The sequence below is a fragment of the Micromys minutus genome, assembly GCF_963924665.1.
Source record: "Micromys minutus genome assembly, chromosome: 33".
Classification (NCBI taxonomy): domain Eukaryota; kingdom Metazoa; phylum Chordata; class Mammalia; order Rodentia; family Muridae; genus Micromys; species Micromys minutus.
Window position 1 is genome coordinate 4,478,724 of NC_137968.1, and position 16,947 is coordinate 4,495,670.

At 48.6% G+C, this 16,947-nt stretch overlaps 1 pseudogene across 1 annotated transcript; it reads right to left on the reverse strand.

The window, feature by feature from the left end:
* Positions 1–642: 642 nt before the first annotated feature.
* On the reverse strand, positions 643–1,700 carry LOC308414206 (DNA repair nuclease/redox regulator APEX1-like; annotated as a pseudogene). The gene is made up of 2 exons: positions 1,689–1,700; positions 643–1,532 (listed from the first exon to the last, which is right to left on the reverse strand). The product of its transcript is annotated as a DNA repair nuclease/redox regulator APEX1-like (transcript).
* Between the last annotated feature and the right edge of the window lie 15,247 nt (positions 1,701–16,947).

A 16,947-nucleotide genomic window follows, 5' to 3' on the forward strand; every position in this document is an offset into this window, starting at 1 on the left:
GATAATTCTATGAAGTAATGAAGTCTTGGTTCACAGGTACGGTTAGCTCATGGCTGCCATCTCCCAGGGAGCTCTGAAGACGTGTGGGTTTTCATCTCATGCCAACTATAACTTGGTGAAGTGCAACAGAAGAAGATGAGGGGCCACAGCCACCTGACTCGTCCTCAGAGAGACTGGGGCTTTGAAATACTCTCAAGTATTTTCTCAGGACCTGCTGAGCCTCATGATAAGAGCAGTGACCTCTTACAGCAACCAGGATAGACCGTGGTACCAACACTATCTCTCTGTTTCCTTTTCCTCTTCCTCCTCCTCTTTGCTATTTCTTCTCTCTTTTTTCCCTTTTTAATCTTTGTTTTTTTTTGTTTGTTTGTTTTTCTTTTGTTTTGTTTTTTGTTTTTGAGATAGGATCTGTTATGTAGTTGTGTAGCCCAGGCTAGCCTCCAACTCTTTTTGTTGTTGTTGTTGTTGTTGTTTTTGAAGTTAAAAGTAGGGCCTTTTGTATCACTGGGGAGGAAGCCAGTAGTTTAATGTTTAAAATAGAGGGAAGCACATATAAAACCAAAAACCTGAAGAAAGAACTCACAGGACCTCTGTGGGGGAGAAGAGGCTACTTCCCAGACGTGAAGCTACTGGAAGAGGGTGTCACGGTGCTAGGTAAAGGGTGATGGGCAGAGGTCATTGACAAGAGCCTTGGACTGAATCTTGCTGTCACACAATTCAGGTAAAAGACAGTGGGACAGCAAAAAGTCATCAAGGCGCCAACCAATATTCTTAGAGCGGGCATTTGTCATGTAAGTTCAGAACCTATGGGTATAGCCAGTGTTGGGGTAGAAATGCCGGAAACTGCCAGCCAGCAGTACAGCCTGTAGCAATTCCCCAAAGCCTTGGCGCTCCTGGGGAGTAAGACCAGCATTCTTTTTGTTTCCTTTGGGATTATGAAAGTCAATTTCTTCATCACCCACAAGGAGATCCCCACAGAGCACAGCGGGTTTTCAGGAAGCCAAGAAAGGCTTCATCCCATCCTTAGCTGTAGGTATTCCAGTCTTACCAGACCCCTGCCTGCGTTGGGAACATGGGCTGCTTCCAAGACAAAGGAGTCAAATCAGCCACAGTCACCGGGCTTTCTTGATCACGTTCTTTCTCACCAAGCCACAAGAGACTTTGAGTGGTCACTGGCGGGAAAGTAGCCCCACACCACTGTATTCTTTGATGGTGGGTGGGTCCAGGCAGCTCTGGCCGCTCAGCAGGGAGTTTGTTTTCTGAACATTTGGTCTCCTGGGGGCACAAGCTATCTGGTGTTCTCCCTGTACGCGATCCACACCTTTCTTTTTAATCCGGGCTCGAAGCTCATCGACATTCCAGGAGCGTATCTTGAAAGTGGCGGATTTGCCACTGGGTAACGTTTTCTGATCTGGACGGTCCTCATACAGGACAGGGACCTCTCCTGTGGCCTCTTTGTCAGGTTTCTCAGGTTTCTTTGCCTCGGGTTCTTCCCTGTCTTTGGCAACGCCCCCTTTCCGGCTTTGGCGTTGCTAAAACGAAAGCCCTTAGGCGCCTGGGGCATCAAAGCAGTGTTTACTACGTTGCTCACAGCCCAAGGATGGAGGCGGCCGGGGCCCACGTGGGTAATTGATGTGGTCACGTGACTCGGGGTCGCCTAGCCTCCGACTCTTGATCCTTCCCTTCACCCGCCACTGCATGGTCGATGTGGCCTCTCGTCCAGATGTCATTTGGGACACAGGTAACCATGACGACTGCTGGGACCCACCCACAGGGTGCAGGAAGCAAACCTGAGCACGGACAACCCCGAGGAAGGCAGAGAAATGAAGCTAGAGTTTCCACAAAACAGTTGCCACAGCCCTGGTCTATAGACCGGTCTGTGCGTCGATGCTGCAGCTGGGATGGGGTGTAGACTCTTGAAACTCCGTGTTGAGATTCTACTCCTTCTGAGGGAGATTCTTTTTTTTTAATTTTTCTTTTCTTTTTTAAAATTAGATATTCTCTGTATTTACATTTCAGATGTTATCCCCTTCCCTCAATCTCATCCCCTCTCCCCCTCCCATTGCCTCCATGAAGGTGCTCCCTCTCCCAATCTCCCTCTCCCACCTCAGCACCTTGGCATTCCCCCACACTGGGAAAACACACCTTCACTGGACCACAGGCCTCTCCTCCCATTGATGCCAGACACTGCCATCCTCTGCTGCATATGCGACTGGAGCCATGGGTCTCTCCATGTGAACTTGTTGGTTGGTGTTTTAGTCTCTGGGAGCTGTGGTGGGTTTCGTCAGTTGATTATGTTGTTCTTCTAAGGGAGATTCTAAGATGGTGGAAACCCAGATCTAACGCTGAAGTTCAGAGGTGGGGCCTTTAGGATCTGACGGGGATCAGAGGACTGCTCTCGGTGATTAACTGTAATTGCAGTGTCTCCGCCACATAAAGCCTCTCCTTCCCAAGCTGTTTCTGCTCATACATGATGTTTGTCACAGCAACACACACCAAGCTGGGGAAGCTCTAAGTGAGAGAGCGGGCAGCTGCTGGGAACACAGGAAGGTTGTGGGCAGGAGGAGGCACTCGGGAAGCCATCCATCCGGTCATATCCTGACAGAGACTCCAAGTGTCTGCCTCATGGGCACCCATCTGTCCCCATCTGTCCCCCAGCCTAGGCTATCCTCTCCCTATCATTTTGTCACCAGCACTGTGGGTGACCAGGAACTTGTAGCACAAGCCCAGTCCCTCTCTGTGGTAAGTCGGCCATGGAGAAAACCATTAACACTATGACAGGGACCCTGGGGCATAGGTACAGTCCGCTCCGAAGCATCTTTCAGGCTTATTGAAGACGCCATCTCCAGAGACGCGGCATTTCAGCCGAGACCGAACAACGAGTAGAAGCAGCTCACTTGAGGGGACCGAGCGCGTGGCCAAGAAAACCTGAGGTGAGGGAGCTGAGTGCACACGGGCTCTCCTCTGGGTGTGCCTCCTCCCATTAGCATCTGGAGTTTTGGCTGGAGGGGAGGTGGGTGGTCACAGCTTGTGACTTAAGAGAAGTGCTGGCCTTGTACTGAGACCAGCACTGTCGATCATAAACGGATCTCCAGTGTTTTATCAGGGAAGCTGGGGACTGGCAGAATTCCCAAACCTAAGGTACGGGAGGCAAAGCAGTTCCCGGAGGTGACAGAAACTGGGTGACCTCGGGTGGTGCCAAGATGAAAACACGGAAGGCTAGCCATTCAAGAGGCTGGGGACCCACAGAGTCAGCCTGGTGGTTGGCAGGAGTCAGCAGGGAGAGAGACAGAACCCCTGAAGGACTGTGTCCTAGACGGGGCCCCTCCCACCTGATAACATCTTCCAGTGGCTTCTCCATCTGGGACCTGTGATAACAGCTGCTTAGGATAGAGCGAGAAGTCCGGCTTCGGGAGATTTCAGGAAAAGAGCACTCCCGTTTTCTTTATGCAGGAGATAGACATTAGTTTGCAAAATTGGAAGGAAGTGGGATGTTGAGAGAGGCAAGAGCAAGACGCCTCGCGTTTCTGACACACTCAGAGGGACCTCTGAGGGGATGTAGCGAGTCTCATTCTTTACATAAGGGTTGAGAGCTCCAGTGTTCTGGGGGATCCCCAGTGTTCCCATCTCTGGATGACAGTGTCTCACAAGGGTCCCTGCTGCTCGCCCCTGAGAGCCGCCCCTTTCCCACTACATCTCCCCTGGCTGATTTTGAGGATGTCCTTGCTCCTCTGGCCTAGAAGTCACCTCCAGCCTTCGGCGCCTTTTCCCGGTGAAGTCCTCAGAGGAGAACTCTGGTGCGCTTTCAGCAATGTCTCTGAAACGGCGGTGCTCGGATACCACTACTGGCAACTGGGTGCTGATGTGCAGAGGTGAAGGAGCTATGGTGTGCTCATGGGAGCCTTTGGAAAACCCACACTGCTTCCGACTGGAGCAGGGAGACAATTTCTTCCCTCATTCCAGGCAGCAGCTCTAGGGTTCCAGGCTCTGGACCTCAGAGGCAGAGCCTTCCCATGCTCTAGACCTTCGCTGAGATCCCTGTGCTCTCTGCCTCCCTCCCCCTGAGACCACCTGAGCTGTGCTCACACCTGCTGTTTTTGCATGCCGTCAACTTCCTCTTATTCTATGTCTCTTAACTGATTTCTTAATTTATGTAGATGATCTGTAAGGGGTGCGGCTGCATGTAGAATATGGGGGGGTCCTCTCACAGGAGCACAAACTCAAAACCAGACTAGACCTCAGTTAGACAGTAATTCACTGCTTTTGAGGTTAAATCTGTGGCTATGGATTGCAACGCTAAATTCTGCCCTCCAAGGGCGTGGCTGCCTACACATTCACCAGCTTCTGTTTTGCAAACCTTGTTCCTTAAAACTATTGGTTAAATAAAAATGGCGACAGCCAATTACTGGAGAGATTGGAGGTGGGTAGGTTTTGAGTTACTGGGTTGGGGATTTCAGAGGGAGGAGAGAAGAGAAAGCCATCACGAGGGGAGAGGGACTGTAGGGGTAAATATTAATAAAAAGTATTTACCAACCCTCGCTATCGCCAGCATCACAGGGCCACAAGGCATCTGACTGGTATTTTCATCTCAATCAAAAGACATCTTCACACGACCCCGATAAGTTCCCAGTTTCCATCCCATTCAGCGGCTCCCAGCAGCGGCCTCGGCTCCCTGCTGCAGACTCTGCTCACATTCCCAGCAACCCGGTAAAATCAGACCACTGGAGGCTTGTAATTCATCAATCAGACTGTATCAGTAAAATCTCACTCCACAAAACGTCCACACAATAAACTCAGCAAGATGAAAGAGTAAGATTCTACAACACAGATGCATCTCAGAATCCTGCTCTGAGTAAGGGATCAAGACACCAGCATAGAGGCTTTTTCTTTCTAGATTAATTAACTTATGTACATGAATGCACTGTAGCTGTCTTCAGACACACCAGAAGAGGGCGTCGGATCCCATCACAGATGGTTGTGGGCCACCGTGTGGTTTCTGGGAATTCAACTCAGGACCTCTGGAAGAGCAGTCAGTGCTCTAACCGCTGAGCCATCTCTCCAGCCCCAACATAGAGATTTCTCTATACATTTATACAAAGCTGGGAACCTGTCTAAAGCTCTAGAAAACAGGTCAGTGGACCCTTGTGGAGAGGTCAAGGTTTTTGAGGGTAAAGGAGCTTCTGGTTTTTGTTTTTTGTTTTTTAAATCCCTTCTGGTGTTTTTTTTTTTTTTTTTTTCCTACGAATGACAAATCACCAAGCTAAATATTTATATTTTTCTCTTTTCTGCAGATATACTATTCCTCAATAAAATTTAGATTAAAACAAAACAAAGCAAAAAGCAATCCTACCATGGGGGCATCTTTTATTTGAGAATAAAAATCAGGTCACAGAGGGAGTGGGTCAGACTCAGATCAGTCACAAAGAGATCACAGCTTGGCTGGGGCCAGGGCCCCTGCTACCACATGGTTTTTATTGCCATTTGATGACTGATGTGTAGTCACAGAACAAGTCACATGTCCTGCCGTTGAACTACACCCCCGGACTCTTGCAGGTTTGTTTGTTTTTGAGTCAGAATCACAAGTAGGTTAAGTTGGCCTTGAACTCCCTATGTACCAGAGAAGGACCTTGAAGTCCGCATCTTCCTCTCAAATGCTGTGAGTACAGCCATGAGTTGTGATGCCGTTTATTCAGTGCTAAAGATCAAACCCAGGACTCTGGGCATGGTAGATAAAGACGCCAGACTCGAACCCAGGTCCTTTGGAAGAGTAGTAGCCAGTGTTCCTAATTCCTGAGCTGCTGCTCTGGCCTTCACCCCTTTTTGAGACAGAGTCTCATATAGCCCATATTTGAGGATGATGTTGAACTTCCGGTCCTCCTACCTCCACATGCTGAGTGTTGTAGATACATAGATACACACTCCCACACAAGCTGATTTATGCAGTGCTGGGGTTTGAACCCGGGGCCTTATGCATGGTGGGCAAGCACTGTACTTACTGAGTCATATCTTCTGTCCTAGTTTTTTTTTTCAGATTCATTTTGGCATCAACCTTCAAGTTATTTGCTAAGCCAGTGAAGAATGGCTTCATCCATGAGTACACTGCTCAAACAAGAGGGTCCTCAACGTGGACTTTGAAACTGGGGGTTTTGAAACCAAGAGTTACCCAGAACTTCTGCCCCACACACAGCGGCCTCAGTAGCTGAGAGGCAGTCTGTCCCTGTGGCCCCACCCACATACTCCATGTGAAATTCCTACAGGAAGAACCCAGCAGACCAGCTGTGGTTGGAGTCTTCTCTGGGTGCAGAAACTTAGGCTCCAAGTGGGAGGCAGGTCATGTCTTAGAAGGGTTTCTGGGAGAGTTCTTCCCGAGGTTCAGTTCTCAGAGAAAGGGTTCAATCAGTAAGCAGACTTCCCAGACGTTCTAAAAATGAAGATGTGAGGCTTATTTTTGTATTCCTGGAAAGGTATCGGTCTTAGGGTTTTACTGCTGTGAACAGACACCATGACCAAGGGAACTCTTGTAAGGACACCATTTAATTGGGGCTGGTTTACACCTTCAGAGGTTAGGTCCAAATATCAGTAAGGAGGGAGTATGGCAGCAGCTCCCAGCAAGCATGGGGCAGGAGGAGCTGAGAGTTCAACCTTTTGTTCCAAAGACAAACAGGAGAAAACTGGTTTCCGGTCAGCTAGGTCGAGGGTATTAAAGCCTATAGCCCACAATGACTTATCTACTCCAACAAGGCCACACCCACTCCAACAAGGCCACACCTACTCCAGCAAGGCCACACCCACTCCAACAAGGCCACACCTACTCCAACAAGGCCACACCCACTCAAACAAAGGCCACACCCACTCCAACAAGGCCACACTCACTCCAACAAGGCCACACCTACTCCAGCAAGGCCACGCCCGCTCCAGCAAAGTCACACCTCTTAATAGTGCCACTCTCTGGACCAAGCGCATATGAACCGTCACAGTATGGCTGTCGCGGTCCTAGGAGTTTCCTGAACCTTAAACTACAGCAGCCATCTTAGACATCAAATGGCTGTGACCATCAGGAATCTGTTGGGTCCTTCCTTTGTAAAGTTCACATCTGAGCATGGCTGCATCTTCTCCGTTTAAACACTTTATTACAATGGATTGGAGGATGGGAATATGTCAGCTATTCTGTATTGTGCCAGACATTAGGAGATTTGTAAGTTGGTGCCCTTACACACTAATGGTTTAAGCTGTTGTTCTGTCCTGACTGTCCTGAAGGTACTATACAGACCAGGCTGGTATCAAACTCACAGAGATCCTGTTGCCTCTGCCTCCCCTGTGCTGGCCAAAGTCCTGTTAAAATATCTTTTGTGGCTAAATGGGGTGGCCTGGTCAGTAAATGACCTAAATTTCAAGCATGAAGACTGAGTTGGGAACCCTAGCACTCATGTGAAAACTAGGTGCGGTGGTGTAACCCCAGGGCTGGGTGCAGTGGTGTTAACTGTCACCCCAGGGCTGGGGGTACAGGTGGGGTCCAGAATTCAACTGTCCAGCCAAAGTATTGATTCGGGGTTCCTGGGAGAGGTGTCAGCTCCAAAACCAAGGCCTAGTCTCCTTAACTGCCAATTTGAAACCTGTCATTTCAAAAAGCATTGTGCCTGCTTAACGACTGAGCCATCTCCCGAGCCCCTCTTTGTTCTGTTTTGAGACAGACTCCCTATAATTCAACATCTCCTGTCTCCAGAGTGCTGGGCTTACCGGTGTGCACCACACACTGTTCTATTATAATCAGTTTTTAAACAAATATGCATTTTATAAGTTCCTGGCTTAATTTTATTTCCTTTTTGTGGTACTGAATCCCGGTCTTTGTGGATGAGAACACATGCTTTAGTATACCCTCATCTCTTGGTAGTAATTTCTACGGTGAGTAGTGACTCGGAAAATTGGATTATTCAAACATTCTTCAGGATCCTTGTGGAGCACAGTGTGATGCTAAGACTCAGCACTTCAAGAACAAGCCCCAGCTGACGGACTTCACATTTCCCAACTCCTTGTTTTTTTTTCTGTGTCCTCCTCTTTAGGCTGGTCAGACCCCACTGCTCAAAGGCTGGGTCTGGGTATCTCTCTAGCGGTCGGCATCAGGAATCCCACTCTTCCCAAGATCCAGGCTCCGGGAGGAGGTAGACAGACAAAGTGGGGATCTGAATGTATTTCAGCTGCCGGGGGCTTTTCCTGACAGCTTTCTGAGTCGGAACATTAAACAGGATTTCAAATGGTTGCATTTGGGTTCAATCCAATGCAATCTGGGTCACCATCCGGTGCAGAAGCAAGCTCTCTGGTTCCGTGGGTGAGCGTGAACACATGGCTTTATGTTTGAATGAGTCTAGTGTGAAGTTCAGGGGCATCTTTGAGTGTCTTGTTCTCGCCAAGAACAATCCAGGTTGCTGCTGACTATTTTTTTTTTCTTGGCGAATTCATGAGCTTTAAAGAGAAGAGGGGATAAAGGGCATCTTAGTCATGGTTTCTATTCCTGCACAAACATCAGGACCAAGAAGCAAGTTGGGGAGGAAAGGGTTTATTCAGCTTACACTTCCACATCGCTGTTCATCACCAAAGGAAGTCAGGACTGGAACCCAAGCAGGTCAGGAAGCAGGAGCTGATGCAGAGGCCATGGAGGGATGTCACTTACTGGCTTGCTTCCCCTGGCTTGCTCAGCCTGCTTTCTTATAGAACCCAGGTCTACCAGCCCAGGGATGGCTCCACCCACAATGGGCTGGGCCAGGGATGGCACCACCCACAATGGGCTGGGCCCTCCCCCTTGATCTCTAGTTGAGAAAATGCCTTACAGCTGGATCTCATGGAGGCATTTCCTCAACTGAGGTTCTTTTCTCTGTGATAATTTCAGCTTGTGTCAAGTTGACACAAAACCAGCCAGTACAAAGGACAACTAGAAATGGGGGTGTTGTTAGAACACATATCTCTACAGAGCTCTCGCCACTTTTACAATCAGAGGGAAGAACAAATCAGACTAATTAATCACTCCCTCCCTCTCACTCTCTCTCTCCCCTCTCCCTCCCCACTCTCCCCTCTCCCTCTATCCCTCCTCCTCCCTCTCCCTCTCAAAGCAGGAGCTGGGCTAGACTTACTTGGTAGCCAGAGATTATCTGGAACATTTGCTCTGCTAATTGATCCCAAGTGCTGGGATCGAAGGCATGCACCCCCAAGCCTGGGTTTGCTTCTCAGCTCTTTACAGAGAGATGCCTCTGTTTGATGAATAGAATTCTCCTGACTCCTCAATGTCTGAGTGGTCAGATTTTCCAAAAGCCAAAGGAAAGCTCACCCCGTGTGGCTCTCCAGCTCTTAGAACCTGCCCATCACGAGGCGCCTCCCAGCTGCCAGACTTGAGCTCCAGTGGCCGTGACTCAGGAGCAAACCACTGCTTCCTTCCTCACTCTTTATCTAGCAGGAAATCTGTTCAAGATTCCCATGGGGACCCAACAAGATGGCTTAGCAAGCGAAGGCACTCGGCGTGTAAGCCAGAGACTGGAACTCAATCTCGGAACCCAAGGAGGATGGAGAGAACAGGACTCCTGAGAGCTGCTTCCAACAGCCATAGCACACACACACACACACACACACACACACACACGGTCACACACACGTGCACACACATGTGCCTATACTCTGTCTCCTATTCTCTCTCTCTCTCTCTCTCTCTCTCTCTCTCTCTCTCTCTCTCTCTCACACACACACACACACACACACACACTTTTAAAGGGATAGTGCTGGAGTCACTCAGCAGCTAAGGACACTTGGGGCTCCTGCAGAGGACTATGGTCGGGTTACCCAGCAGTCACATCAGATGGCCTAAAACAAACTGCTCCATCGTATAACTAAGGATTCCAGCTCCAGGAGATCTCATTCTGAGGATGCTCTTCCCTGGCTTTTGCAGGTCCCTGCACACATGAGGTATACATACGTTTACACTCAGGCACACACACACACACACACACACACACACACACAATATGTAAGTATAAAGACCTCATGGGGCTGAGATATTAGAGAAAGGCAAAGAACAGGAGCTAACGCAGGCATAAGATCACTGTCATTCAAACCTGTGAAGGGGCCTCTCGGCTCCTGAGCACCCACGGGCCTGACCTGCAGGCACACTTGCTCAAGATTTTCCGCAAAAAGGGAGGCTGATGTGGATGAGAGCTAGTCCAGAGTTGATGTTTTGAGATTCCAGCCCCATGGAAACTTCTCTTGCCCCAGGGATGCTGCTCTTGGATAGTCTTCCTGGCATTTCCAATCATTTTCCCTTAACATGAGTCACCATCTTTGTTCCACACCCGTGGCCTTCAGGGAGACATCTATTCTTGATGCACCAAGGTCTGGGCTAGAGGGAACAGCAGGGTTCACATGAGATAATGTCCTCTGTGTCCTCGGGGCCAGCAGCTATCTCAGCTCCAAGCTAAGCCTGGTGTGGTCTCTAAGAGTAGGCCAAAGGGAGCAGGCTTTGCTCCAGTTAGGGTCTGCTTTTGGTTGCTGTTGTTTGTTTCTTAAAGCTTTTTATTTTTCTGGTCCTGGGGATAGAACTCAATCAGGTTTCTCCTTCACGCTACACAGGTGCTCTATCAACATGCTGTGCCCCAGCTCTTTCTGTTTTTCAGTTGCCCTTGGACTTGGCCCTCCTCCCAAGTAGCCACAATCACAGGCCTGAGTCACTGAGCAATAGGCTTGCCTTGGTCTTTTGTGTTGTTGTTTTTCAAGTTTTTTTGTAGCCCAGGCTGGCCTCAAACTTGAGAGCCTTCTACAGTTGCCTGTAAAGAACTACAATCCCAGCATATGTTACCATTTATACCCAGCACCTCCATTGGCCTATGTAAATAGAAGAATCCGAGGGCTTGGAGGCAGGCCCTGTGGTACACGCTGTCTTCCCAGAATGGGAGAGTTTGCCTGAAGCAGGAGGATTGCCTAGAGGTCAAGGCCAATCTGGGCAACATTATATAGTACATTCTGGGATAGCCTGAGCTACATAGTGAAACTCTGTCTGAAAAACAAAAACAGGGAAAAAGAAGAGAAAGAAAAAAACAAGGCTATTGGGAATATCTGAGGAATCGACAGACCCAAAGTGCATCTAAGGACCAATGTGGGAATATGGCTATTTTCAGGCACTAAAGATGTGAAGATCTAGGAGGGTAGTGGGTGGGCCAGCTTAGGTACCCATCCTTTGGCTAGGCAACTTCATTGATTGTACCTAATGATGGGAGTGGGAGAGAGTTTTTCACCTTCTGTAACATTGTATGACCTCAGTCACTCTTCCCTGTACTGAGGCAGGGTCTGTCACTGAACTCATCCATTTGCCTAATTGTTGCGGTAAATTAAAATGTGGTAACCTTTATCTCAAGCTAGTGCTGGCACCATTAGGGCCACATGGCACTGTGGGGTATCTTTATCTCAGCGGCTCCCAAGTTCTCTCAGACCCAGGCAGACCACAAGCCACCCTCTCCTAGCTGTCTGCCTGCCAGTTGGGACTTAGCTCATATCCCCAACAGCTTGGTAAAATCGCGACTCAACAATCAATAGTTTATCAATCATATTTATATGTTTAATTCTCAAGCCACAATAAATTCACACAATAAGCTTACAACCATTTGACAAAGATGTAAACCACCTACCTAGATAAAAAATATTGACCCATAAAAACCCTTAAAAATAATTATATCTACCTATCACAAATTAAGACCACCTAGGTCTAGAACCTCCTCCTTTGGCTCCATCTTGATTCATTTACCTTCTCCTTCTCTCCCGCCTTACCAAAACTCTGTCTCTGCCTCACTCTCTACCATCCAATCATGTATCGCCTTGACCTAACTAGTGCTAGCCCTCACCTACATATGGACATCATCCTACAACTAATCTAACTAAACAGCTTCTCAGGGAGTCCTTCCAAACAGCAGGATTACAGGTGTGCCGTCATCCCCATTAGCTCCATCAACTTCGTCATCCTCATCATCTCCATTATCCCTGCCATCTCCACCATCCCCGTCATCTCTACCGTCTTTATCATCCTCATCATCCCTGCATTCCCCTTAATCCTCATCATCTTCATCATCCTCGTCATCCCCATAATCCTTGTCATCCCCACAATCCTTGTCATCCCCACAATCCTCGTCATCCCCATCAACTTCATCATCTCCATCATCCTTGTCATCTTGGTCATCTCTATCATCTCCTTCATCCCCATCATCCCCATCATCTTAGTCATCCCCATCATCCTCGTCATCCCCATCACCCCTGTCGTCCCCGTCATCCTCGCTGGCTTTTATGTGTGTGCTGAAGTTTCCAACCTTGGTTCTCAAGCTTTGGCAGAAGCGTTCTCTAGCCAGCTCCATAGCCTTTTACCTGGATTTTTCAGATGGGGCCAGAGATGAGCCTCTCGTGGATAAAGAATGCTAGTTATAAGACAGGAGAAGTATTGCAAGACTGTTAAGATGGCGCAGTGGGTAAAGGTGCTGACTATGCAAGTCTGGTGACGTGGGTTCAATTCCCGGAACACAAGTAAAGGTGGAAAGAGAGAACTGACTTCACAAAGTTGTCTTCTGACCTCTCCGTGTGTGTAGCTACACATTATATCACGTATGTAATGATAGTGATGACGATGATGATGACAATAGACTAAATGCACTTTTGCTTGTTTGTTTGTGATCAATCCCAGGGCCTTCCATGAGTCTACTGCTGGAGTGTACTCCCAGCCCCAGAACAGAGGCTGTTAAAGACCTCCTGTGTCCTGCTTCTCAGAGATAGCCACGGCCATGTTTAAAGGTCATTCTCTCCTTCGGTGGATTCTTTTTAAAGCACTAAAGCCACACTGGGGGCATAATTTTGGGCTTAACGTTTGCATACTGTGGGTTGATCCCAAAGGATGCTCTGGATGGATACCTCCGTAACACGCTGGCTTAGTGAATGGACTTTCCCTTCTCCTGTCTTTCCTGGCAGAGACTGCCTTTGGTGATATTACTGCTAACACTGGGGACCAGGCAAGTGCTGTGTGGCTTGTGAAGTTGCTACCTCCTGACCTCTGTCCCAGAAGAGTTTGTCTGGGCACCAGCCGAGGTGAGTAGACATTCTCATGATAATGTATAAGCTGAGGAAGGAATGACCCCACCTCTGTGGTGGTAAATATTAATAAATGTAAGTGTACCATCTCACACTAGCACCGGCGTCGGTGGACTACAGGGCACCAGCGGGGTGTTTTCATCTTGGCAGACTCTCTGGCCCAGAGCTCTCAAAATAAGTTCCCATGGCAGGTCGCTGCCACGCTAGTCCCACACATTCGTACCTTTCTCTTGAACTCAGTTGAGACGCCACGTAAAGGAAAACACCGCACAATCTTAGTTTAGAATCAACAGGTAACAATTGCTGGGCACAGCAACCAGCGTTCTAGTTTGTGAGCCATTCTAAGTTGTCAATCCTCCAGTAGTGGATCCCAACGGATCCGCCACCTGAACCAGGGCCCTTCCCTACCTACATTTCTTCTCCCTCCTTTTTCCTGTGAAAAAGCAGTCTTTCTCCTGCCTCCCTTCTTCCTCTCTCCTATCTGGAAGTCCCACCTACTTCTCACCCAGTGACTGGTTCCCTGAAATCTTTATTCATTAGGGGAATTTCTTGCCACTTACCTCTATGATAGAACCAGTGTATGCTTATGTTAATGGGTCAAGGAGCTGTGTCTGTAGCTTGTCATTAGGGATTTTAGCAGATTCTGATTTTCAGCCTTCTGGTGTGAAGGGATCACAGTTCCACCAAATACCCACCTATCTCTGTCTCCCAACTACTAGGATCACCACACATGCAAAAATGTAGCCCAGTTTGGCCTTGAACTCACAATCCTTCTGTACATGACCCTTCAGCGTATCCGACCAGTGGGACCTAGCATGACCACTCCATCAAATCTCTAGATACATTGTGTTCAGTCCCTGAAGTAATGTAAAAAGTGTATTTTGCAATAAAGGAGTGAAGGTGGGAGACTGGGGGAATCCTAGTTGAAACAAAGCCAGGACTATCTTAATAACATGCTATAGAGACGTGTGTTTAAGCTCTGAAAAAAAAAAGATGTGTATTTAACAAGCTAAAGCTGAGGGCTGCGTGACCAAATCTTCGCTGACATTTGCCGAGCACACAGTTCACAGGGATCTGAGTACTCAGCAGCCTTTCCCTTGGAGCTGGAGAAATCCAGACACTTGCGCAGGTCTCAGCCCTGGTAACAGAGACCACCTACCTCTCAGAACTGTACAGAGCCACCTGTGAAGGACACATTACCTTGTGTCCCTAGAAAAGCATAGCTCTTGCTGGTTGGTTGATTCATTCCACCTGACCGAGGCGGACAGCTCCTCCTCCTCTGTGAATGCTGGCTTCCTACCTCCAACTTCTTCACGGAGCAGATCCTTCTAGATCGAGGCTGGGGAATGCTGAGCGCTGAGAACACACAGCACCTTGGGCCTAGGGACTGTGGCCTCTCCTGTGAGGACTTTCACGAGCTCCTGACGGTCTACTTCTGGCTGCTTTTACCTTGGTCGTTTGTCTCCGCCCTGTTCCCCTGTGAGCTCTTCATGGTTTCTGTCTCCTGGTTTGCACCTCCTTTCTTTCTCTGAGTTGCAAGTCACCATTTACAGGCCTCTGATGCTGCCACTACCCCCTCCCCAAAACCCCCACCCCACTCCCACCCCAGCCCCTTCCCGTGAGCATGCCAAGGTGTGGGCTTGGGAGTCATTACTGACTTCTCCTATATTCCGTTTTCATTCTGACCTCCGAGTTCTGCTTAGTCCGTTCGTTGTACGGCTCGATGTGCAAATGCTAACGATGTATACCGGGTGTCCTGTTGGGTAGCTACCGGGGAGCAAAACCAGTCACTAACCAGTTTAGTCTAATTATTGTAAATCTAATATTGTAAATATTGTAATATTCTAAATGACAAACTGAGTCATGTAAGAAATGTGTCAGGGCTGGGGCTGTGTAGCTCAGTGAATAGGGAGAGCATGTCGGGCATTCGTGAAGTTAGGTCAGTTTCTAGCACCTCGTAACTGAGGCGTGGTGGTGTACACCTGTAACCTCAGGCTCAGGAGGCGGAGTCAAGAGGATCAAAAAGTCAAGTTCCTCCTCTGGCCATGCAGAGAGTTGCAGGCTAACCTGAGCTATATGAGACCATGGCAGGAGAGAGGGGAGGGGGGTCATATTATAAATCTTTGGTGATGGGACAGAGAAGGCTTCCCCAAGGAGAACCACATGAGATAGCCCAGTAATGAACTGTATCAAGACTAGGTCAGAGACATCTGCGTCTAAGTAGGAAGAACAACTGTGGGCAGGAACAGTGGGCAGAGGCCCTGTTGTCAGGCCCTTGTAAAGAGTTTAATACTTCCTTCTACAGCTAAAACAAGCTGGGTGTGGCACTGTCTGCCTTTCAACTCAGCGCTTGGGAGACAGAGGCAGGCAGATTTCTTTGAGGTCAAAGCTAGCTTGCTCTGCACAGTAAGTTCCGGGCCAGCGAGGGCTACCTTTGGAGACCCTGTCTCCAAAAACAAAACGACGAGAGAAGACTGATGTTTAAGGTGAGAAGTAGGTAGGATGACAGATTTATACCTGAAATCCGTGGCTACGGTGTGGAAAAGAGAGAGTTGGAGGAGATCAGGAAACTGGCGTCCTTACTTTTTAAATTTTGATTTAAAAAACTTAGATTCATTTTATTTTATGTGTGTTTTGCCTGCATGTATGTCTGTGCATGATTTCCATGTCTGGAACCTGCGGAGTTCAGAAGAGGGTATCAGAGCCTATGGGAGGGGAGTTACAATCACTGTGAACTCCCATGTCAAGACTGAGTATCCACTGAGCCATCTTGCCAGCTTCCTCTGTATGCTCCCTTGAGCTGTGACTGCCAGCCCAGACCCCCCACCCCGCCTCTTCATTGGGTCTACCTATGTTTAACATTTATCAATAACGGGCTGGAGAGATGGCTCAATGGTTAGAGCACTGGCTGCTCTTCCAGAGGTCCTGAGTTCAAATCCCAGCAACCACATGGCAGCTCCCAACCATCTGTAATGAGATCTGATGCCCTCTTCTGAGTGTCAGTAACAGTGTACTCATAAATAAAATATTTATTAAAAAAAAAACAACATTTATCAATAGGGGATAAGGGATAATCAATGATCCTTTATTGAACGCAAAATAAAAGTCTAAACCCAGCTCTTAGATCCCTCTCTGGTGTCAAATTCACTTTTCCTCATGTGCTCTCCCTAGGACTTAGTCTAGGAGGAGGGGGCTGGAGAGCTGGGAGTGGTGTGAGGAACGGAAGCAGAGAAATACAAGTCAAATCCAAGGCTGAGTTTGCAGTCTTGGTGGTTGATCCATGCTAGAGATTGGGGCACAGCTGGAACAAAGGGTTCAGGCTAATGGAAGAGGATCAGGGACCAACGCTTGGGGCACTCAGGCTTAGACACAAGACCTCAGGTCCTTGTTGGGGGTTATGACTGTAGATAGGAGCCCTGAGTGTAGGAGTCTGAGAACTTTTGGGCTCCGGCCGGTGGGGAGGCGATGTTTGTGGCTAGCTATAACCATAACTGGTAAAGGATGGGCAGTTGTCTATGATGTATGAGGCCCTGGGTTTGATCTCTGGTACCAGGAAATAATAATAATGGGTGGCACTGAGAGATGTGGGACTGAGGAAGCCAATGACAAAGGCACACTTGAGGCTGACTGGCCGACAGCCAAGATGAATCTTACACCAGGGATCAGGGTTATGAGAGACGAGAGCCAGGTGGCTCCAGCCCTTCCCACACCGAGATCAAAACCAAGTCACAGCTATGCCTCGTTTACTTAACTACCACAGGTCAAGGACACGCAGGGGTGAGGAGACCCACCAGCACTGAAGGTGGCTGTCAGTGAGAGACAGGAGCAGCCCTGAGGAGGGTCTTG